This window comes from Rhinolophus sinicus, linkage group LG01 (genome assembly GCF_036562045.2).
Source record: "Rhinolophus sinicus isolate RSC01 linkage group LG01, ASM3656204v1, whole genome shotgun sequence".
In the NCBI taxonomy this organism is placed as follows: domain Eukaryota; kingdom Metazoa; phylum Chordata; class Mammalia; order Chiroptera; family Rhinolophidae; genus Rhinolophus; species Rhinolophus sinicus.
The window spans coordinates 17,128,576-17,154,243 of NC_133751.1; the positions used below are offsets into that span (position 1 = coordinate 17,128,576).

At 34.8% G+C, this 25,668-nt stretch overlaps 1 pseudogene; it reads right to left on the reverse strand.

Annotated features, from left to right (window-relative positions):
• Positions 1-1,091: 1,091 nt before the first annotated feature.
• On the reverse strand, positions 1,092-1,861 carry LOC109446485 (proteasome subunit alpha type-1; annotated as a pseudogene).
• Between the last annotated feature and the right edge of the window lie 23,807 nt (positions 1,862-25,668).

Sequence of the window (25,668 nt, forward strand, 5' to 3'; positions counted from 1 at the left end):
TCCTAAACAACGTTGCTTGAAAAGGAGCAGGGCGATAACATGCAGACTTATTACCCTCTTAAGTTGTCACCATATGTATTCCTTCAACAATCAGTTCATTTATTATCAAACAAGTATCAGGTTATCTGAATTTAAATACAGTATGATATTAAATGGTTCCTAAGTGATGAACTAAAATATGGAATTATAGAACATTGGGTGACCTTTTCAGCATCATTCCATAAAATGGAAGTTACTTGTATTTTATTTAATAGATTTTTATCAGTCATTCCCTATAGGAGATATAAAATTTAATTGAATTTATGTAAGTCCTCAGAAACTTCCTTGATGGCAACTGTTAATGATAGTAATAATGATAATGATAATGATAATAATAATAATGAGAAGAAGAAGGAGGAGAAGAGGAGAAGGAGAAGGAGGAGGAGGAGGAGGAGGAGGAGGAGGAGGAGGAGGAGGAGGAGGAGGAGGAGGAGGAGGAGGAGGAGAAGAAGAAGAAGAAGAAGAAGAAGAAGAAGAAGAAGAAGAAGAAGAAGAAGAAGAAGAAGAAGAAGAAGAAGAAGAAGAAGAAAATGATAGCCTTAAGAAGAAATAATTTTAGGACTCCACTCTACATAAATTTAATGTAAATATTCTCCTTAATTGTTTTGCTCAAAACACATGCATTTTTAGAATTCAAATATTTAATAATCAATCCTTCTTGCTACAAATATCACTTCACAATAAGGATTTGCAGTGTTAGTTGTTTATGACAGAGATAACTGCAAACTCCTTGTACATTTTTTCCCCCAGCAGGTGAAACAATTTTATTTCACAGTTGTCTCTAAAACCACAAAGACACTATATTCTTTATATAAAAACATTAGTACAGATGACTATACTTTCTAGAAAATGATTGTATAGACCCTTTGAAAAACAACTGAATCACAGTATACGGTTCACAGTGAAGTCGTTTGGAAAAAACTCACACCTGGACTGATTTCCTAAAATGTCACCACTATGGATGTTTTGGTTCAAAGTATAGATTATTGTCATCAGTACATGTTCTTGCATTCTTACATATTTAATAATACACTTATAGATTGGTTTATCACTTAATGCTCCATTGGTTCATCAGCCTTTTCTGCAAGTTTATCAGCAGGTTGAACAGGGCGTGCTTTTCTCTGTGGCCTTTCTTCAAGACCTTCCAGGAATGGAGGCACATCATCATCATCATATATTGTAAACTCCAAGTCTTTACCAATGATTCCAATGTAAATATTCTTTGTAGTTAAGACCTATTCTGTAGGAAGTGTCTCTCATAAGGCACACAGACCATGCTTAACCAGTTCATTCAAGTTACACTTCATAAACTCAGACGTATGTCTCTCCAAGTAAGCACAAATTGATTGAGAACGGGCTCCAATGGACACAGCTCTGCAGTCAAAATAGTTAGCAGATGGACATGTTTGGAAAACATGAGGGCCCATATCATCATAACCAGCAATAAGCAGCCCAACACCATATGGTCTCCAGCCATATCTTTGTGTTGGTATCTGGGTCTTGCTTACAATTAGACATACAAGATGAGACACAGGAAGAGGTCTGTCAAACACAAATCTGGAATCCAAACACTCCTGCCACATGAAATTACCTGACAGTCTAGCATCAGCAGTAAGTCTGCCACTGAAATACCGATATGGTTGTCAACATGGAGAATTCTTTTCTGATGAGCTGCAAGTTCTGATTGTGCTCTCTTCAATGCAACCAACACTGCATGGGTTTTTTATTTCAAACCAGCTGTGGCTGAACCTTGTTTGACAGCTTTCATTGCATATTCAATTTGATGAATCCTGCCCTGAGGGCTCCAAACAGTGACATCATGTCATACTTATTGCAAAACATGGTTCCCTCGCAGGCCTGGCTGAAGTCTCCTGCGGAAATCCTTGTACATTTGAAGGTTGAATACCTGCTACTGTGATTTTGAAAAGTTTTGTAAGGTATTTGGCAGTTTTGATAAATGGTCAACAGGAGGCTAATTTAGATGGGTGACAGGCCATTGTAATGTAGTTTTATCAATTGCTATTTGATCATGGAACAATTCTAAATAGCCAATGAAAATAATAGAAGGGGAACTGACCCTGGGTGGTGAGCCCACAATGTCATATATAGATGATGTATTACAGAATTGTACACATGAAACTTATGTAATTTTACTAACCATTGTCTCCTTAATAAATTAAAAAAATAAAGAAAATAATTAATACAATGTGAGAGCAGGAAAATGAATTCTTTGATTTTTAATTGTAAACGCTGTGCAGAGGCTAACTTTGCTATAATAAATAAAGTAATTACAATTGCACACTACCAACAAATAAATACATGTTCTGCAAATCCTGGTACATATGACTGTGTTTAAAATTTTAAATGACCAAAAGTGAAATAAAGATGATCATAAGAAAGACACTATTAACTTCAGGAAAATCAAATGTTATATTGACTCTTTCATCATGTAAAGTCAATTAGCCACATCAGAAGTGTTGGCTTAAATAGTGTGTGCTTGTGGGTTTGTGAAGGTTGTGAATGTGTTAATGGAAGGCACAAAAGCCTGAAGACATTTTGAGTGTTGTTTTGATTGTTTAAACAATTTATCAACAAAGGGAAAAAAAACAAACAAAAAATGTGTCATGCAAGTTTAGCAAAATTGTCATCTTGATTTTCAAAAACTTAAAAACAAATTATATCTGTAATAGCTTTCCTTATTTATTTATTTGTTTATCTATTTATTTATTTATTACCATATTAGTGAAATGGATCATCAGAAAGCAAAATTTTATGACAGAAAAGCTTTGTTCACTTTCATTTACTACTTATTTGAGCTATATGATATTACACAGTTTATTCAATATTTTAATTGTTTAGAAAAAAAATATCCAGCACTTAATCTGTTCCAGGAATTTTGTTAGATATTGAGGCTATAAAAATAATAATATCTAGTCCATGAATTGCAGATGTTCAACACCCAGTAAAAAATGATGTAAAATAAATTTAATGGTGACATAAATGTGACAGAAGTATGTACAGGCAGAGTGATGGGTGAAATTATCTTTGTGAAAATTAGAGTAGAGCTCACAGAAAAGATTCAGTTAAGTTGGGCTTTAAAATTAGTAGAGATCTGTAAGAAGGATACTAGAGAGAAGACTTCCAGGTATTGGTAATGGAATGTGCGAACACTGATTTTTCCTCTTATCTATTCAATAAGCTTAAAATAATATCTACATTGAAAGGTTGTTTTAGCATCAAATATAATACTTCATGTGAAGACAAGACAACTTATAAGATGTAAAGCACTATGCTTACAGTATTATTAATTCTTTCCCTTTGTTGATTAAATGTTATGGTTTTGTAAGTTTCCTTTTAAAATTTTGATGATCTGTATCATTGCAAAGTGATTTGTTTAGAACTTTTATTACTTCCTGTTTAGTTAATTCATTAAAGATGATCTCAAAGCAGTAAAATTCTGTAATCTACCAATTACGACACAAAGACAATTGGATGTTCTGGTTATAAGAATGTGCTAGTGTCATAAAGTCTGTGCTTCCCTTTCGGCTGTCCTCTTTTCCTCAGAGCTAGATCCCTACAACATGAGAAATTAAAGTTGATTAAGAGTAGAAAAGCAAGATGAGGAGAGAGAGAAAATGGCCATTGACTATATCTGTCTACTTGTATATTTTACTGAATAAAGAAAGAGACAAGGGCCAGATCACATATACAATTGAACTCTGACCCACATTCAAAGCCTAGGAAACCAAACCATAACCTCTGCAGAAACCAATCCAGGAAGCTAAACCACAAGCTCAAACAACCTGCTCAGATGGTCAAAACATGGCCAATGACTGCCAACTTCCTTCCCTCTTTTGTTCCCATTTCCAACTCAAGAACAACCAGAGAAAGCCAAATATATTTCTTAACTCAATCACACAAGATAATCTGCTCCTAATTAGTCTTCTTCAAGCTTCCCCAGGACAACCTTTAATCATAGCATACCAAAACACTTTATGTTTGTATCAAGTATTATGACACAGTAGAAAGGATAAAAGAGGAAGGAAGGCATAGTACCTTAGAATCAGACTTGGATTGGAGACCCAGGTCCTCCATGAATCTCCTGTCCTCTCCTGGGAAAGACACTGAACCTCTATAAGATCTACAGATCAATTATGAGAAACCTGAGTAAACAACAGATTTACCTCACAGGGCTGTTAGGATTAAATAAAAGAATGACTTTAAAGTCCTTTACTAGCACATAGTAAACACACAATGAATATTTGCTATTGCATTCACAACACTGAAATATTTAGTATTTGAAATAACGGTAAATCAATTCAAAGTTATGTAAAAAAAAGATAATATGCAGTTTAGGCTGGAATCTATCTCAAATATTAGTAAATCAGTATTATTGGAAGTGGTAGATTCTGTATTGCAGGTAAAGTATTTGCATTTTCTAAAAAATATGCCATCAAATAGGAGAAATTGTAGCAAGAACAATTTCTTGTTATGTTTGACAAATCAGGCATGTGACATAATGAATTCTATATAAAACAAGTAAGCAGTATCCATTTTGTCAAATAACTCTCACACAAACAACAGGATGGCAATGACTACGTGAAAAGAAAACATGCGTTAGTTAGTGTTACTGAATTTTTATTCATAACATAACATCTTAAAGTCTGAGAATTATGTGTTCATCCATGGTAATTTCTTATTTAATAGATGACTTCCAACAAGATTAAAGTGAATTAAATCACTCTTACTCTCATAACTTTATAGTATTTAACAATACTTTTAATTAATTGTCTATATTTTTAAAAAAACAAAATTATACAAAACTTATTTTAGTCAAGATCATATAACAAAAAATTCCATATTTTAACTTATGTTATAATTGTGATTTTTAATTATGAAAAAAGTATCCTTATTAAAGCTAAGGTAAACTACAAGACAAACAAACAAAAAATACCCATAATTCTTCAATTTTGTAACTACTGTAACCACCTAACCACCTAACTTTTATACTTTTAATAGAATTTCCAGTTTTCCTTTATGTGTGTGTATGTGTGAGTGTGTGCATATTCTATTTTAGTAAAATATTGTTTTAGATGCATTGCAATATATCTGCTTTATTCATTTGATATTATGTTAAATATATTTCTAAAACACAAGTTGACATATTTGTTTCCTAGCAGTGTGTAATCTTCATCACATTCTTAGTAAGCATGAAATATTTTTCTAAGTCTTCTTAACCAAAAGTTGACAAATAAGTGGGCAAGAAAATAATCATGTGTTGTTACTTTAATTTTTATATTTTAAATTATAGGTGATATTGGTATTATTCAATCAGTTTTCTTGATTAAATCTGCATTTATTGCATATATATGTATATGCAATGTTTTACCCATTTATGTCTTATAATTTTAGAAATCTCTAAGATTTTTAGGATCTCAATTTCTGGAGACACTTTATATAATAAAATAATAATTTAGTGATAACATTTAAACATTAAATATTTCTTCTGAGGACATCTTGGTTATAATTCTAAGAATAATGATTTCCTAAAACTTATACAACAAAATTTTCTAGGATTAATATACAAAAGATGGATATATTATTGCTCTCTTCAAATGATGACTTGTTTATATTGTCATCTATAATAGATAGCAATGGTAGTAAAGATATACATATTTAGGATCTCAGCTGGATTTTAAATATAAGATGAACAAAAGTTATTTGTAAAATTTTTCCAGATAAATTCTTCATAGTGCTTAATGGTGCTGCAGGTGCATTTCTTTTGGACTTGAAATTCTTATGACACCTCAATCCTATTCCTTACTCTAAAAGAAGAATAAGAAACTGCAAATATTTTAAATTCACAGTTTGCCTGGAGCAAAGATGGAACTTAATCCAGCTGGTCCTATTACTCATGGTAGACAAAACTAAAAATTGAAGCTATACTTTTATTATACTGCATTAACCTTCTGTGATAAAAAAAAGTCCTAAGTGGAGAAAACACTTCATTCAGTTTAGACTATTATAGGTATAACAAAATATTTATGGTAAACCAAATCTTAAAGGAAACTACACTGTCTTTAGTTTTACATTAAAATTTTAAATGTATGGTTCACTTTTAATAACCATTTTAGAGTCTGGGCCGTGATATCTGAATTGTAAAATTACATTGTTTCAGTACCAAAAAGATTATCCACATTTAAAAACTAAAAAGAAAAAATTTAAAGACATTAAATAATGATAGAATTCAATCAAATAATAGGAAACTCAGGTCAAAATACCACAATTATGCCTTAATGCAATCTTCGAACCTTAAGAGTTATCACACAATGTCATTTAGACAATAAGGGCCTCTAAAATATAAAGAAATGTTTTCAGGAGATCAACACGTCAAGAAATTTACTTGCATTCTCAATTTCCACATTTATCAACATTAAAGCAGAAACACAGTGCATTTTAGAAGTGATTAGTTTGTTCCTCCTTTCTTTGGTGATGCGTTCCCTATTGATCCCTGAACCTGGAGTTCTAGAGTCTTGTACACATCCTGCTCCACACCATCTGTGCCCTTCCCCTATTCACAATCGTTTCAACACACAGTCCTCCGTACAGCTGAACTCTCAATGCACAGTCTACAAGTACAATTCGCTTTTCAGTTCCACTCTTAATCCTTATCTTATTTGTGAGGCCCAGCACACTATGTATCAGTGGATTCCATGGACAGACAGTGAGACCACTAAACCTCCCCGTAGGCTTATTGATACCACACTTGCCCTTCTCATGAAGCACACAGCTGTTTGGAAGGTATGCGGCCTTGAATCCCACCAACAAAACGTTTTAAATGTAATTGGCGTGTAGTATGATTTAAGTTGCTTCCTAAACTGAGTCTATTTAAGATTTTTCTCTAGAGACTTCATTTTCCTCTAAGAGGGAAATTGTGCTTTTCTTCCTCAATTACATATAAAAATAAGATGTAATTTATTTCCCCAGGGTAGTATTACATCTCTTTTAGATTTCTACAGTTGATTCCCTGTATACCTGCAGTTGTGAAATATAATGGCCTCGCCAGGAAAATGAATATGTTACAGAGTAAATACCTCCAAAGTTATATGTACTTGCATGTTTATTTTCAGTGCAATATTGAAATTACATTTATTCATTTCATCTTCGGCAAACAACTATTCAGGTTTATGAAGCACTGTGAAAGGCAGGTAAAATAGAAAAATTATGACTGGACACCTACCCTAAGGAAACACAGTTTATTGATCTCATTAATGGTCTTTCCTTCAACATTGATTTTCTATAGAATATAACCAGAGGTTAAGTGAATGATGACATAGTAAGTCATTTTGTGACTTGACATACATTCCTTAATGAATTTAAGAAAGGTGTATCCATTGGGTTACTTTAAGTCACACATTTATTTATTCATACTTTCATTCATTCATTCATTCATTCATTTATTCAGTAAATCCTTTTTGAGCACTTACTAAGTGCTAGGCCCTGTTAAGTGCTGTGTCTACATCACTGAGCATGGAACAGAACAAACAAAATTCTTCCCTCTTGAGGGAGCAAGATGATAGGGAGTGATTTGATAGGAAAACTATCTGAGCAGAGGTAGTTTGTACTGCACGCTATAATGTGGCAAGATTTTATGTGTTGTGATTGCAAATCATAGTTTTATTTTTTAAGAAGTCATTGGCATTTTGAGAGCAATTTTGGTGACAATGGAGGAAGAAAAAGCTTGTTTGGGGGATATATAAGAACTAATGGAAACAGAAGGATAAGATTGAGTTACGATAGCCGACTCTTTGTAGGGATGTTGCTGCAAAGGAGAAAGAGTACTGAAGGACTATCTGGACAACGGGGTAAAGACAGCTTTCTTTTTTTCAACTGTGATAGAAAATAATAGTATAATTGATGATGATGGGGATGCTCTAAGAGAAAAAATATGATGCAAAAGATATTTTGGAAAGTTCTGGGGCAATTTCCTTGAGATATAGAAAAAATAGGATCTGGTGTCTAATACAAGATAGTTTTATCCACAGAATGTGTGGGTAAAGATGCTGGTAGGTAGGTAAGTTTATAGCTGGAGTCCATGTAATTTCGCTTCAATTTTCTTAGTGAAGTATGAAGTTTTCTCTTTTTTTTTAAAATTTAAATAAATGCCATATTTTGTATATTCTCTTTCCTCCCAAAATATATTTTTGATTGGTGGGTTAAAAATTTATGATCGGTGGGTTAACATTGTTTTCATTCTTGCTCCTATAAAATGTAGAATAGTATGACGCCTAATTATGTGAACTCTAGATTCAAGCTACTTGGTTTTGAAAAGTCATTCCCATGTTACTAGCTGTGTGATTTTTAACAAATTAGTTAAACTCTCCAAGTCTCCATTACTTCATCTGTAAGATGGAAATATAAATAAAAATACATAAAAATCAATGTTCCATAAAGTTGTTATAGCGACTTACGGATGCACGGACTATAAAACATCCTTTACACAGTATCCAACAATAACATAGTAGTTCATTATTAATTAAAATGCTAGGCTACTTATATTGACTATACAGTTGGCTAAATTAAGGGGGAAAAAAGAAACTACACTCCCTTCAGCTTTTAATTTCATTCACCCATGCCTTTTGTTTAAGTGACAAAATTATCACTGCAGGATTTAAATCTTGCAGATTCAGCTCCTGACATCCCATCTTCTTTCTTTCCTTTGTATTGTTTGATAGGGCCACACAATATTAAAAGCCAAATATTTTTCTGCATTCACTGTCTTCAAGTTGCTCCTTTTCTGCTTGGTTAATAAACTATAACCACTTCTTCATTATACATACATATATATTTAAAAACCTCATTTTAAAGACGTAAATTTTACATTCAATCAAACAGATAAGTCTTTAAAATTAAGCATTCAAAGAAATACTGAGAGATAGCAAGAACTATTTTAGCCATTGAGTTTTAGAGTCCCCATAATTAGGTTCAAAATATTAGGTCCAATTATCTTCATAATGTTTAGATTTTGCTAAATGTGCTAAGAGTCAAAGTCCCTCCCTTGCTTTTTTTTTTAATTCACAAAAGGCTTTTCTTTACCCAAATTTTCTTCTTCCAGGTGTTAGGAAGAGCTGATTAAGTGGATAGGAAAAAGGTTTAGTAGTTCTCTCTCAATTTTCTAGTTCTAAAATGTATTTATTTTTCTCTCTCTTAATAAGGAAAGATTAAAATAGACCTCACTACTTGGTGATATAAGCTCCCACTACGTTTCTTTCAGTTATAAAAGGTTTTTCTGCTTTATGTTATCTTCATATCTTTGCTCAATGTTTCCTGCTCAAGAAGCTGCTTTTTGATACTTAGAGTATTTGATTTAAAATTGCTTTCCAGTTTGAAATTTCCTCTTAGCCAACTTCTCATTCCCTTACCAACACCCCTGCCAAATTCAGATAAAAACTGCCTTGCCAGTTTTTTTTTGAATCTTCCAAACCTCATTTAAAAACAAAATGCACACATGAAACAACTTGAACAGCATGTTAATATATAATTAAGCAGTTATCACTATAGCAGACATAAATAATAATGTATTTATATTAAGTATCTGTCCAATGTAAGCGCTGATTACTATACTGCATGGTTAAGTAGTATTTTTTCAGGGAGAAATAAGAAAAATATTGTATGTAATCTTTAGATTTAAACTCAGAATTATGTAGGGAGGAAGTAAGCTCTTCACAAATCAACTCACCAAGGCTTAATCATAGAACATTTTCATGAACACTTGGGAACAATCAGGAAGATAAAGCTGGCAGGCAGTGGAGTTGGGGACTAGCATTTCCTTCAACATGCAGTGTTTAAAACAAAGTCACAAAGGTTGGAATAGAATGAGCCATGGCAAGGACTTTCCATAGTGTTGTTTGCAATGAAGGAGAAAAGTTAATGTAGAAATCCATAGTGTGATACACACACACACACACACACACACACACACACACAGACACACGGTGCCAAAAAAATGTATACACATTTTAAGAAAGGAAAAAATATTAAATTTTTAATACTCAATATATACCAATAACAAAAGATGAATAAAAGTCACATTTGACTTCTGCAATTACAAGAGGTGCTCAAAGTGGTTTTACCATCAGCATAATTTTAATACAGTTTATTTCTTTCTTAAAATGTGTATACATTTTTTGGTACCCTCTGTATATACTATCTATACTATATACACACATATATACATAAGTATATACTATAAATAAGACATGCACATTCACATGTGCACACACACATGTGTGTATACACACACAAACATACACAATGAGACACAAGCAATATATTATTTTGTAGATCAGGACTAATGTACTATATTGTGAATTATTATTCTCAAATTTCTAGCAAATCACTTAAAATTAATCTTTTAGAAAGAGCTGAAAAAAATAAAAGGTTAACATTTTCCTCTGGGAAGAAATGAAAATCAAATAGTATGAACAGAACGAAAAAGAGAAAAAGGAAAATGTACAATAAAATAAATGATACTAAAGAAATCACAAAAGTTATTTTACCATGTTTTTATATAGTAGTAGAAAAATGCTGGACTGGATGAGATAAATGTCCAATACATGATAACAACTACATATGTGAAAATGGAAACCAAGACTGAGACTGAAAGAGGAAGTCTAAGAAAATGTAATGTACTTAGGATAAAGTGCATATACTATCAACAAATTTTGCAATTCTGGAACTTTACTCTGGAAGGAGAAGCCCGTTAAAGCCTGCTGCAGAGGTCAAGCAATGAACCGCTTTCCCTGACACGGATCAGTGCACTCTGGTTTGATGAGAAAATATTAATCTTACTTTCTGGACACTCACCTCCATGCCATGCATTGCCCTCTGCCATATTGTTTTGCAGGGGTCCTGGCTATGGAACATGGCAAGAATGATGGATTTGTAGCAGATGGAGGCATTGCCAAACCCCCCAAAGTTTTGCTTGTTCTGTGTTAACAGATGAAGGCAGAGGAACAGATGCCAGAAACAATCAAACATTTCTCAGGGCAGGAAAAATAAACACTGAAGAAAAACTGTATCTTGCCAGAACAGATGATCAAGAAATTAAAACATCTGATGATAAAATGCTATGTCCAGATGGCATTTATCTCTGACTTCTCAAGGAAAAGGAATAATGATGGGTAGAAAAAGATTATCACTCCAAGAGATAATTCCCTATGAAATTATCATTGGAGGCAGACATTGCAGAAAAATCAAAGCGAAAAAGCAAAATATAGGTTAGGAAATAACATGAAAATCTTGGAGATTATAGAATCCTTTTGCCTAAGTCATGAAAACACTATTTTACATATTTACAGTAGTCCCCTCCTTTTCCTCAGAGGATACATTCTAAGACCCACAGTGGATGCCTAGAGCTGCAGATTGTACCAAACCATATATATATATATATTTTTTTCCCTCTACATATGTAGTTATGATAAGCTTTAATTTATAATTAAGTACATTAAGGAATTAAGAGCTTAAAATAGAAAAACTATAATATACTGTAATAAAAGTTGTATGAATGTGGTCTCCTTCTTTCTTTCTCCAGTAATTTTTATATTTTTCAGTTCAAACCTATTTCTGCATCTCTTAACCATCCCTCACTTGCAGTAAATGGCTTGGCGTCACTAATTTCAGGGGACCCTTTGCTGCAGTTTTGCTATATGTTTAGTGCTTTCTGGTCCAACATGTTTCCTCTTCATGTCTTCCACTCACAAATTTCATGCCTTTTCCATGTTAAACACTTATCGTGCACTGTGTCCATAACTTTTGCAGTTTGACATGCAACAGCAAAACTAGCATGAGTTTATTTTTTCCTTCTTCACAATTTCACAGATAGATGTGTTCTTACCATATACAGACCTTGGCAATCTCAGTATACAATATTTTTTTCTTAAGTCACGAACGAACATTCACCTTTTCACTTAAAGGAGGCACTTTATGGCTTCTCTTTGGCATATCCAAATTGCCAATATCAATCAGTCTTATGCCTTGGGGCCATTATTAAGTAAAATAAGGGTTTCTTGAACACAAGCATTGTGATACTCCAACAAATTATCTGATAACCAACTAAGACAGCTATTGTAAGTGACTAATGGAAGAGAAGGGAGAGAGTATATAGTGTGGAGATGCTGGACAAACACATCCTTGGTGGGACAGAGTGGGATGGCTCAAGATTTCATGTTACTCAGAACTACACTCAATTTCAAACTTATGAATCCTTTATTTTTGAAATTTTCCATTCAATATTTTCAGACTGCCATTGATCATGGGAAACTGAAACCACAGAAAGTGAAATTGTGGAAAAGGGGAACTACTTTCCCCTTCATGAACAGATTCTTGATAATGACCAAATTTAATCATGCCCATTTATTTTTTTATTCCATAGTGAAATATTTACTAATCTCATCATGATTATCAATGTTTTCCAACTATTTCTGGCTCTGCACCTGGACACAGGCAGAGTTGTTTTTCTCTATCTTATCCTCTTGAAGTGAAGCATTTTCCTTGTAGAGAATAATTATTCTGAGTCACAAACTTACTGATGGAGGAATTAGTGCATCATGTGTGATGCTACTGGTAGGGGATGCGTGAAAGCTTGTAGCTAGTTTCCTCTGCGTTTTGGCACATGTACCTTTTCCTTTGGCTGATTCTGCTTTGTATCCTTTTGCTGTAATAAATCATAGCCATAAGTACTAATACATGCTGAGTCCTGTCAACCCTCCCAGGAAATCACTGAATATTGGTGGTGGTCTTGGGTACCCTGACACTGTGTACTTCCAGGTTGGGAGCTTTAAATGCATGTTCACGATTTAGTATGTCTCTTTCTGTTCTGACAATTATGAATGCATATGTTTTAGGCTCCTTTAGCCCAGGAATCTAAATGAGGGTGATGTAAAGCAGAATGACACTTTTGTAAGGAACAATGAGACTTCTTTTGTCCTAAATCATGAGGATTTGAGTATTATTAACTCTGTATAAGTATCATGCCTGATTCAAATTTTGATCAATAATGTCAGGATATTCGTGGTACACCTACTAATTTATTCAAGTTAATTGGTTTTAGGATGTAGTTAGTAATATAATTGTGTACAATATTGTATAGAAGGTTTTAGGAAGTTGCAAAGCAAGTTGAAGTAACATGTTTTGTTGGAAAAGACTATACACACTAACAAAAGCTGGAGAATGTAGTGTTCTGTTTCAGAATCATTAGATATAATCTTCACCTCAAAGTCCAACAGTTTTCAGAGGATCAGTGCATCATATACCACAACTTGATGCTTAATATGCATTTTAGTTTAAGGTCAGTATAGAAAACCAATGGATTCACAGATTTGAATAAAATCTGAGTCTAGATAAGTTGGGTTAAGTGTCTATGTGTAGGGATATGAGTCCAGAGATTTGATCCTAAGCCAGAATATCAGACAATGGGGGCTTTGGAGGTAGAGAGAAAAGTCTAACAGAAGATAGCTTTCATAACATTCCCAATTAAGTTAAAAAACCTCATCCAATGGGGTTCAAAGTGTCAGAAAAACATATCAGCATTACAGTAGATCTGTAGTTACCATCCTGGAAGCCTGGAACAACTGTCAAAGGCACAAGAGAGGGGAAGGGAACATGTTATAGGATTAGGGCAGGAATTCTCAAATTTGGTGCCACTGACATTTTAGGTCAGATCATTTTTTGTTGTAAGGGACTGTCCTCTGCATTGTAAGATGTGTAGCAGCATCTCTGGTTTTTGCCCAATAGATACCAGTAGCATCCACATGTTGTGACAACCAATACTACACCCAGACATTGCCTAATGTCTTCCGGGGGTCAAAATCTGCAACTTCCCCTCCAGTTGAACACTTCTGGACTAGTGCATAAGGTAGAAAAAATTGTATTTGAGGAGAGAATACAGAAGATCTGCTTAAAAGTTAGGATACCTGGGAACAAGGACAGCAAACTGGTATAAGAGACATAAGTACTGTGAAAAACCCAGTCATTGGAATAAAATCTGGAGATTGTGATACTAGATTTGCTTTCACCAGTAGAGAGAAAAATCAGAAACCACTGCCCTGCAAACTTCCCTGAGGCCAGGAATTAAGTCAGTATACCAACGAGCATAAACATCCATGTCAGGTTGAGTAGATTGGCTGAGTCATTAAAGAAACATGGGGGAGCTATGTAGATGTTCCATAACCTAAATAACAGGTCACTGGCACTTTTGCTAACTTAGGTACTGTATTCTATCTCAGAAAAGAAAAAAAGTCAGACAGTATTTTTCTTCCTAAATATAAAGCAACTACATGGCCTGCTGTGCCTCTTTCCCTTTGAAGTGTGTGCACAGAGGGAAAGACAGGACTGGAGACCTCCATGAAGAAAATCCTTTCTGCTGATCTTGTGGCCAATGCTTCCCAAGTTTTCTTGGGTTCAGGATCTTACTGATCTTGTACTTCTTCCTTGTTGGGATCTGGATTGGTAGCTGCATCAACATTTTACATCTTTTTTTCTCTGACTTCTCTCTGCTACCGTCATATGCAGCAACAAGAAAAGATACACATGTCCTAGATCTGGGCGATGTCACCTAGAGCCCAGTTCCCAACTCTCTGTTCATGTCCTGCTCTTCTGCACTGAGGCAGGTTAAGTTTACACACACCCAGTGGCAGAGTCCATCACTCTGTACTGATAGCATAAAATCTAGGTAACTCAGCAATTGGAATTCTGCCTTCATAACCTCTATCACCAACCACCATTTGGTGTGTAGCTGATGTTGAATAATTACTTATTGGATGAATAACCACAATGTTGTTGAGATATAATTTTACTTATATTGCATTGAATCCTCACAGTTCTGGATGTTTTGTATTTTTCAGATGAAGGAGCTGAGGCTTGATGAAGTTAAGTCATCTCTCCAAAGTTACAAAGAAAATGCATTACCTGTAGATGTGGGATTCAAACTCATGCCTGTCTGATTCCAGAGTTTGTGCTTTTCTTATGCTCCTGTTGTTTCCACCATTGAAAACCATTGCAGTGGTTCTCAAATTTAAGGATGTGTCAGAATCACCTGGAGGGTTGTAAAACGGATTGTTGTTACTCAACCCCACCTTGCAGTTTCTTATTCAGTAAGACTGGAATGGAGCCTGAGGATTTGCAGTTTTAACAAGTTCCCAGGGATGCTGATTATGTTTGTCAGGGAGACATACTTTGGGAACTCCAATTCTATTGAATGAATAAATACATTGTAAAAATAAATAAAAAATAAACTTATTATGAGAGAGAGGCAAGCTCAGTTTTATAGTAAGAAATAATCAAGTATTGGGAAAGATACATAAGAAATAGATTTATTTCAGTTTCTTAGGCACATACAAAATCCCAACAATGTATCTCAAACTGATGGGAGAAAAGAGGAGGAAAATCTGAATAGAAATAAAGTCTTCCCTGTAGTGACCACAGAAAATAGAAAAAGAAAAAAAAGTAAAGTGCACTAAAAATGAGCTGAAAAACAAAATCAAAAGATTAGCAGCTTTAAGATGCCCTACTTCTTGTTTTTATTTTCTTTTGAGCAATGTAATTTATCATCATATTGTAAAAATGTTAAAATTCAAATCAGTGGGTAAATGTAAAAGCAAATAGAGTTTCTACAATTTTAGCTCTTTAAAAACTCTTCTCGCCCAAGTCATCCATTCAATAAATATTTGTTATGTGCCTACTAAGTGCTAGATACTGTTTTAGATGGCTAGAGATAGGAGAAAACAAAGCACATAAATTCCCTTCCACCATATAGAAAGTAGCAGGCGTTTGCTTTTCATTTTCATCGTTTTCTTTTTTTAATACCTTTTATGATTAAGTTTATCCTGATGACTACATTGGTTTGTCAGTTTATCTTAACTCATTTTTTCCCAAGATCCAACTTTTGAGTTATCTACTGTTCTTTTATTTTACAATTATTAGTTTCTGTATTAATCAATGTTCTTCAGAGAAATAGAACTTATAACACATATATGGAGAGAGATGAAGGGAGGGAGGGAGAGAGGGAGGGTGGGAGGGAGAGGGAGAGAGAGAGAGAGAGAGAGAGAGAGAGAGAGAGAGAGAGAGAGAGAGAAGGAGAGAGATATTTATTATAAGACTTCACTCACATGGTTATGGAGGCTGAGAAGTACTATGATCTGCTACCTTCAAGCAGAGAACCAGAAAAGCTAGTGGTATAGCTCAGTTCAAGTCTAAAGACCTGAGAACCAGGGGGTAAATGGTGTAAGTCTGGGAGTGCAAAGGTCCTACAACCAGGAGCTCTTTTGTTTTGGGCAGGATAGATGGAGGTCCCCGCTCAGGAAGAGCAAGGATTCACCCTTCCCCTACCTTTTTGTTCTTCTCAGGCTCCTAACAAATTGGATGAAATCCACCCACATTTGTGAGGGTGGTCTTCTACTGATTTTAAATCTCTTTTAGAAACACCCTCACAGACACACCCAGAAATCATATTTTACCAGTTATCTGGGATCACTTAGCTCAGTGTAGTTGGCAGAAAATTAACATCACAGTTTCTATCTCTGACTTAATTATTTCTGTCTTTGACCTTATTTAGGTTTACTCTGTTGTTCTTTCTCTATTTTTTATTTGACTTTTTAAGTCTAACTTCCACTCATTTCTTCTAATACTTGCATTAAGTTGTAGCATACACATATTGATAATATATATTGATATTATTTTTACTTAAATACATTTATATGTGTATATATAAACATATCTAATACACACATTATATATAATTGAGTGTATTATGTTTATATGTTTATAAGTGTGTGTATTAGATATGTTTATATATACACATATAAATGCATTTAAGTAAAAACATCATATATATATTTATATGTATATGCGCGCGCACACATATAATTTCTCCCAAGGTTGTTTTCTGTAAAGACAAACAACCTTATCTTAAAAGGGTAGCTAGTAATTCTGCTCTCAAGATGTACAGAATACGGAAAGAACCATAGAGAATTTTCTCTTAACCTTAGATAGCTGTAGAATAATATTTTTTGGCTAGGTTCCTGCAGCACTTTAAATATATTACTCCAACTTTTGTTGTTTTTAGTGGGAAGACTATTGTCAGTTTATGAAAAGTCAGTGAGATCTGGACTATTTTGTAATACTGACCTCACATCCTAACACGCTTTCCCTTCTGAGTTCTGGCCACCCTGACTTCCCTCTGTGCCTGGAACATAAATGATTCTTTCTCAGAACCTTTCCACTGGTAGATTCCATTTATTGGAATGTTCCTAAACCTCAATTTCTTGCCCAAATATCCCTTCTCTATAAGGCCTATTGCGCTTTAAATTCCAACCTCTCCTATGACAAACTTCATATGCCTTTTACTAGTTCTTATTACTTTCATCATACCTTTAACATGCACTATAATATTTTTTTGTTTATCATAGAATGCAAGTTCCTTAACTTCAGTCATTTGTTCTTTTTTTTCCCCCCAGAATTCACAGATCTTTTTTCTGTTGAGCTGGAAGGAACCCCACTCCTGTTTTTAAGAGTAATTGGGCTTACTAAACTGTGGAGAGTGAAAAGGATTACAAAAAAACAAACAAACAAAAACAAACCAAATGAAAGAACAGATATACAGGGCTAAAGGTCATGGTATAAATAATGACACAATAAAGATGTTCTAACTGTTACTTTCCCTCCTTTGCTCATGGAGTTTGTCAAAGAATTGAAAAATTTCTAAAGGAAAAAATTTTTCTCAAAATAATTCTCCTTCTCCTTTCTTGGAAATCCCTGTGGGCATCAGAATCAGGCCCCTAAGGAAGTTTTATTTTGCACTGCAGTAATTGACTTAGACGACTGGTAAAGAATAATCTTCTGTTCTTTCTTTTCTCCCTTTGGTGACACATGAACTTCTGAAATAACTTGAAGCATTGTGCAAGTTTCATCTTGAGGGCCTTTCCTTATTATACAAAGCTCTGTGGCTTAAATTGTGTGTCAATGGTGAACATCCTGTGCCTATGGCTGAGAGATTTGGTTTTCATAAAGAGGTCAAATATTGTATGAAGAGCAGCTGGTTTAATAATTCAAACTTCAGTGGGGCAAATTCTTTCCTATTTTTCCAGAAATTATACGAATGATTTTGTTCTTGAAGTATATATAAAATTATAGAGGCAGTGAATTAATTTACCAGGCAGTTGAGCTAGATGCTTTTTGAATGGATGGGGGTATATTATGAAAATAATATTTTTAAAATTTCTTGAAAGGAAACCCTTAGAGTATAAGTTAATTTTGCAGTATATAAACTTGGAATTCTAATAACATTTTACAATTTATGTGATTTCAGTAGGATGATGTAAATCACTCATATTTTTCTTCTAAATGACAGAAAACTATATGATTGTGTATTGCTTCAAAAGACATTTCCTTACATTATTATTTTTATATTTATAGATACATTCCCATGGGACAAATTTTTCAAAGTATAATCTCAGGTCATGACCTGAGATTTATTTCTTTTAATAAACTAGTGATATTTATTTTAACCAAAGACAGCTAAGAGGATAAAACCTGTGAAGTCAATATAGTCAAACTTTTTTTGTTCATACTGTGTTTCCCCAAATGTAAGACGTAGCTGGACAATCAGCTCTAATGCGTCTTTTGGAGCAAAAATTAATATAAGACCAGGTCTTATTTTACTCTAATATAAGACCAGGAATACTAATATAATATAATATAATATAATATAATATAATATAATATAATAAATATAATATAATATAATATAATATAATAATATAATAATATAATATAATACCGGGTCTTATATTAATTTTTGCTCCAAAAGATGCATTAGAGCTGATTGGCTGGCTAGGTCTTATTTTCAGGAAAACACGGTACGTGACTGAAGCATACTCTTTTTCCCAAGAAATAATTTTGAGGTTAAGCTTCATCCATATGAAACGTATTTGCTTTTATATTTTTAACAATGTGGAACTTTAAATATATGAGATTTGGAGATCTATAGATTTTTGTTTGTTTTTACTAGAAAGTGGTAATGATTTGTGAAGTGGTGGTGTCTTTGCAATAAGAAAAACTAAACTTATGCACTGTTCAAAGAGAGAACTGAGTGGACTGTTTCATCACTGATTGATTGATTGACTCACCCAGTACTTGAGAACTTTCCATGCACTGAGCACTATAACAGGATTTTACGGATTTTAATAAGAATAAAGCAAAATCCTAGAACACAATAAACAACTATTTGAGTAATGAAGTTTAACTAATGCAGTCAACTTGTGCATATTTTGCTCAGTTAATTGTGCTTTTGTAAAGAACAAATATTAGTATCATATTAAATTTTCTGATTACTTAAAACAATCATGATTTAACTACGCTAAGCAAGCCTCCTTTTTTGTGCAGAGTATGGCCTAAGAACATTTTTCACAGGTTTAAATATATACATCCTCTGGGTCCTCTCAGTGGATGTAATTGGCAAGGGTGGAAGGCAGCAGGGTTAGTGTTATGGTAACTACATGTGATAAACTTACTCTATTTCTATTTTACAGACTTTATTTTATTATGATAAGAAACTTCTAGCATCTGAAACCTATTGAATATAGGTACCAGTGATTCAAATTTCAGACAAACAATCAAGTAAACTGACAGATGCACTTCAAGTTGCATGAACTAATACATCATATTTAGAATCCTTGGTATATATTCATACCGATACATTCATATCATCCAGTGAGGGATCAATCCCCCCCTCGCCCCATAATCTAACACTTTGGGAATCCACTCCCGCACATATTCCTAGGCTGATGACAATATAAGTGAACAAAAACCTTGCAATTCTTTCGTAGTATAAACTATTTTCTCTAGGGTCAAACCAACATTTTACCCTAGTGAGAGGTTTAGAGGTAATAAGGAGTGGTTCAGATGTGTTTCCAGATCAATATGTGCTTAATTCTCAATTTGCAGCACAATTGCTCAGAGGAGGTTGTCTTGAGATGTGAGAAGGTAAATGATTTACTCGTCAAAGAGGTTTAGGGTAATTCCAGGATTCAAATACTCATTTTCTTCTGTGTATGCCCAAGTATCCACATTTCCCATCACAAAATCTGTGATGGTCAGTTTTATCTGTCAGCTTGCACTAATCTAGGTATTGCATAAACGTGTTTTTTAGTTAAATTCATAGCAATTTGACATTAAGTAAGGAAGATTATCCTAATATATGAGTGAGCCTAAGTCAATCAATTGAAGGGCTTTAAGAGCAGAACTGAAGCTTCTGGAAAGAAGAAGAAATTCCACCATGGACTACAGCTATGTAAGGATGGGGCACTGCCTGACTAGTACAGGTGTTTTAGGGACTTTAGATAGACAACCCACCATGGGACTGTAACCCAGTCTTTTCGGAAGGAGAATCCGGCCAGCTGGTGCTTTGTTTCTCAGGGAGTAAAATGAGACTGCTTCTGGAGTACGGGAAATATCAAATTTTTGCTTTGGGGGTCAACTGCTCCTGCCCTGTAAGGAACTGTTGCTGGGCTAATGCTGTCAGAAGCAATAGGCAACAGAAAACTTCACGTTTCCCCCTGTGTTACCTCTTGGAAGAGATCCACAGAGACCAGCTAACAAAAAAATATGTTTTGCAGAATCCTAGCCCCAGCAACACAGAACTGAGCATAGGGCCAGTTTATAACTGATAATCAATCACTAACAACAAACATGGTGTCCGTTGCTTCAGAGTAAGTGTTACAAAGGAGGATTTAAATTGGACTCCTAGAAAAAAATGTCCACAGAAGACATTAAGATTCACCCCCAGGGTTGGCTGTTCTAATTACTAATTTTTATTTGTGGGTATCACTGCCATAGCTTCCTTGAGCTTCAATTCACTTTATCAAATGTGTATTTATCATTTATTACAAATAGGAATCCAATTAGGTGTTGTACCATCACTTAGAGAGAAGAAGCACAACCAGTTTGGGGGCTTTAATTCAGCCATATTTTCTGCCAGTAAAAAGAAACATCCCAAAACTTGAGACTATGTCACATACGATCTCCCACTACCAGAATTCTTATGGATGAACATTTAAACTTATGCTTCTCATAAAAGCTGCCATCTAGCACATACTGCTGAAAAATTGAGGAAAAGAGAAAAGTTTCATGATTTCCAGATGAGAATGTCAGAAATCACACTAAGTCCCTGACTGTATCTTTAATATTGGTTAAAAATAGTATGTCTGAGGCTTTGGCTGCAATTACTTTGAATCGACATAAAACATTATGGTTGTAGCTCAGTGAGAATATAATGAATGCTAAATGCAGGGTAAACTTAAGAAAGAAACTCAATACTTGATTTCAGAGGTAAAAGTGAACTGTAATTTCAAAAATATAAATCCAAGGGTGTTTCTGGAGACTTATGTTTTAGGTGAAACAGGATGCTTTGCAACTTATTCAGAGAATTGAAAATATAAAGACATAAATTATGAGATGTACTCTTATTATAGTCTTATCAGATATTGGAGTACCCAGCTCTCATTCATCGTGGTGATAGCTAGTTACAATGAAATACAATATTTCATTTAAAGATAATAGTATGGGAGCCTCACCACATCAGAGTTCTGTTCAGGAAACTCCTGGCAGGGAGACACTGCCAAAAGCCGAGTGTGCTGCACTGAATGGTTGGGGTCATTACCGCCATGCGTCATAATGAGCCGGCCGCTTTGAAGGAGTACTTGCTGATTGCCTTTTCTTCCTCTTGATGCAGTTTTTGCTCCAGGAAAATATTATGTACCCTTCCACTGTGCTGAGTTCCAAATATTCTCCTTTCCCCAAATATTACTTTGTAAATATTCCATTTGCCCTATCAGACAGAACCACCTAATCCAACATTTTTACGGTTAAATTACATATGCATAGTCAATGACATATTTTAGATATGTAGCATATTTCTCTAGATTATAACATGGGTATAAATATTTCAGATTAAATTATGCCTTTTAATCAGAAGAAATTATATTTCCCTAATTAATTTTAACATTGTCTTCTGTGTAGAAATGTTATATCTAAATGCAATAAGAAATTGGTTAATAACCCAAAGATGCTATAAATCAATACAATTATTTATATTTTTGTTTTTTAATAATTAATAATAATTGATTCTGTTATTTTAAAAGTCATCATTTTTCTTCTATGTTGTGTGTGTGTGTGTGTGTGTGTGTCCCTTATATGTTTGCTATATTGTGCATAATTGCCCAAATTAAGAGTAATTGTTTCTTCTAATCAGGAAAAAGTGAAACTGTTAGAGAACATCCCAAAAGCCATTCTTTCTTCATTTTTTTTGTAAAAAATTATTTCCATTTAATTTCAAATTTGAAGAAAATTGAAGGTAAACAGTAGGAAAGGTTTAAAATAACAGAATCAATTATTATGAAACACCAATTAAAAATATTGTGCAGCTGTACTATAAACAGTGAATTATTTAAGGATAAGTGAAATTTATATCAAAAGGAAGTTCAGTAGAAAGCTTAGTGGCTCCTGGAAGAATGGTAAGGAAATAAAGGTGGTGAATTCAAATCCTCTTGTTAAATAGAAACATTTTTTTTTTCTTCCCAAAGCAATTTCAGCACCGCATGACACTGGTCTATGAGTTATATGGAGTTTGAATGACCTTCCCTTATATCATGGCTTTAACACAAAAGCTATGTGACTTTGGTAAGTTATACAAACTCTCTGAGCTTGGCTTTCCTCATCCATTGAAAACTGGAATAACGGCAAATAAAACACAATTTGAGAATTAAGAGAGCTAGCACATGTGATTTGACTATTATAGTAGTTTCTGTAACTACGGGTTCTCTTATTCAGATATTACAGCTACATATGCATATGCTGGACATACTACCCTCAGCTTATAGTTTATCTTCATTTAAGAAAGAGAAAGACAGGGGGAGAGACAGGGAGAGAGGAAGGGAGGAGAGGGGAGGGGAATGGAGTGGAATGGAAAGAGAGGGAGGCAGAGAGACAGGATGATGGACCACAGGAACATGTAGGCCATTTATCTTTGTACCCTGGAAACTCATATATGGCTGTACACATATCACATAGTCATGTCAGTTTGGGTTTATTCTTAATTACTCCCCTCCCACATTATGGCTTATTGCTATCTATTTTAGGGAAACACAACACACACACACACACACACACACACACACACGCATACACACAACATTTATTTTTCAAAGTGAATAAGTTAATGATATTCAGTTTCTTGTATTTTCCAACCAGCTCAGTTTTTCTCCTTCGAAGCTCATAACAGCAAAATATAAAACAGTGAAGTAAATGTAGAGACTTTCAAGCATATCAAGTCATGAGTGCTCCTACAATGACCCAATTTCATCTTACACTTCACTGTTTCATGCCCTTGGGGCAAGTTAGGTTTGTGCTGTTGGAGAAAGGTTAAATTATTGTTGGCATTCTGTAAGAATATAACACTCGAGATGAAACAGTCATTTATTTTCAAAGGTACACACACACAGAGGTTGCTTTCTTCCTGTTCTTTACTTCAGGTGTGTAAATGGGGAAAAAGTTAGGTCAATGAAGAAAGGACATAGGATTGGTCAGGTTCCTGTTTGAAAAGTATTCTGTGAACACATATGAATATCTGAAATAAAACATGGCTTGCACTGGAGTCGTAGCTCTTAGTGTCCAATATGCCAGGGAATTAAAGGGTTCGCTGCATTTAATCGTAGATGTGCCTAAGCATTCTGTTCTGCCAATTTCCAGCCCACACAAGCCACTCAGGTAATCATGATGGAAAAATGCAGGTGTATCTTTGTAAGTGCCTAATCTCAATCCCAGGCTAAGCTTTAGATGCTCAGATAAACATCTATGGAAGACGGTTTTCATTCTTTCTATTTCCACTCACCATATTTAAAAACAGGACAGTGACATCAATGGATATTGTCATAGAAATTTTGAAGAAGGAAGCCTCAAAATTAGCTGTAATTCTACAGCATATAAATTTATCATGCAATGTACAAATAATAAAGTATGATTAAATAGTATGTATTCAAATTAAAGTCTCCTTTTTTAAATTAAGAAAATATTAGAATATATTTGTTTAAAATGCTGGTGGTTCTGGTGAGAACTGATTATTTTTCCCCTCATGCTTTGTCCTCAAAACACCATTTAAAAATTAGAAGAAAATCAGGTGATTATAATTTGACTACCCAAAAGTTATTTACCATACTTAGAGTAACAACTCAGAAATTCAATTCAGGGGTCAGACCCCTGTCTCTCTACGCCTGGTAGGGCTCTGTCCCTGTGTCCAGAATATTGCCAGAATAAAGATCCAGGCCTGAGCCACTTAATTCAGGGCTGAGCACATGACCTAAACATGGATCACATGACTTGCACAATTGAACAGAAAACAGGATCCTGATAATATTCTTGGTTGGAGATTGGTAAGCATCACATCTTGTAGCCACAAAAGAAGGATCTGTCTGACAATGAGAAGAAGAGATGAGGGGAACCAGGAGATGGCAAAGAAATGGGTGCTGACTACATCGTTTCTGTTTTTATATCTAGACATACCTGAAAGCAAATCTGAGACCCTGAGCTCATCAGTTACATGAGTCAATAGAGTTCAGTTTTACTCCAGCTAGTTTCAATTATGTTTTCTGTCATTTGCAACTAAAAGAGCCCAACTCCACTTACAGTGACAGAAGAGTTTCGCTTTACATTGTGCTATTTTAAAATATTACTATATTTATATTGATGATATTTATAATAGTTCAAATAATCACAGACCTTTATGTTGTCGTGCAGGGCGTCCGGCGGGGTCTCTGCTCCCGCTCCCCACATAAGAACGCAGGACATGGTAAGGCCAAAATGGAACACCCACGGAGCCATAAGTAGGGGAGTCATACTAGTATATTCTCGCTGGCGGCTGGGTTGGAGACACAGGAAGCAGGAGCCACACCATCCAAAACTTGACGTTCACTTCTCTGCCAACCAACCTCACTTGCTAACTGCAATCTGCGCTCGCTAGCTCAGCCATGGCAGTTATATCAGTGGCCAATAGCTAATTGGTTACAGCTGATGGCCAACTAGTTACAGCTGATGGCCATCCTCTACCCGAGCCAGCACCTTTCCACATGAGGTTGAGAGCCTAGAAACTGCTCTCTGGGACTCCGTCCCCACACTCTACCCCTACAGGGTCTCGCCTCACAATCTACGCAACAAGCATCTTCCACGAGGGGCACTGTGTCAGGAACCCAGCTCATAAGAAAAAGTTTTAGTCCAGTTCAAGTAATGTCCCAGGGGCTGTTCCTCAATGTCCACCTCCTTTCTGGTCATAGCCAGGGTTTCTCAGGGTACTGCCAGTCTTTCTCAGCACAACCAAAATTCCTGGGCCCAGCCAGAGTTCTCACATCTTCTCCATGGCGGCCCGTTATGATACAGGAAGCAAACATCTGCCTGCACCCCAACAAGGGGTTCTTCCTGCACTAGTCTCACTGGCGGCCGGGCAAGACACAGGAGCAAATATCCGCCAGTTCTACTACATGGTGGTACCTTCCCAAGCAAACAGTCAAACAGTCCGTCAAATCA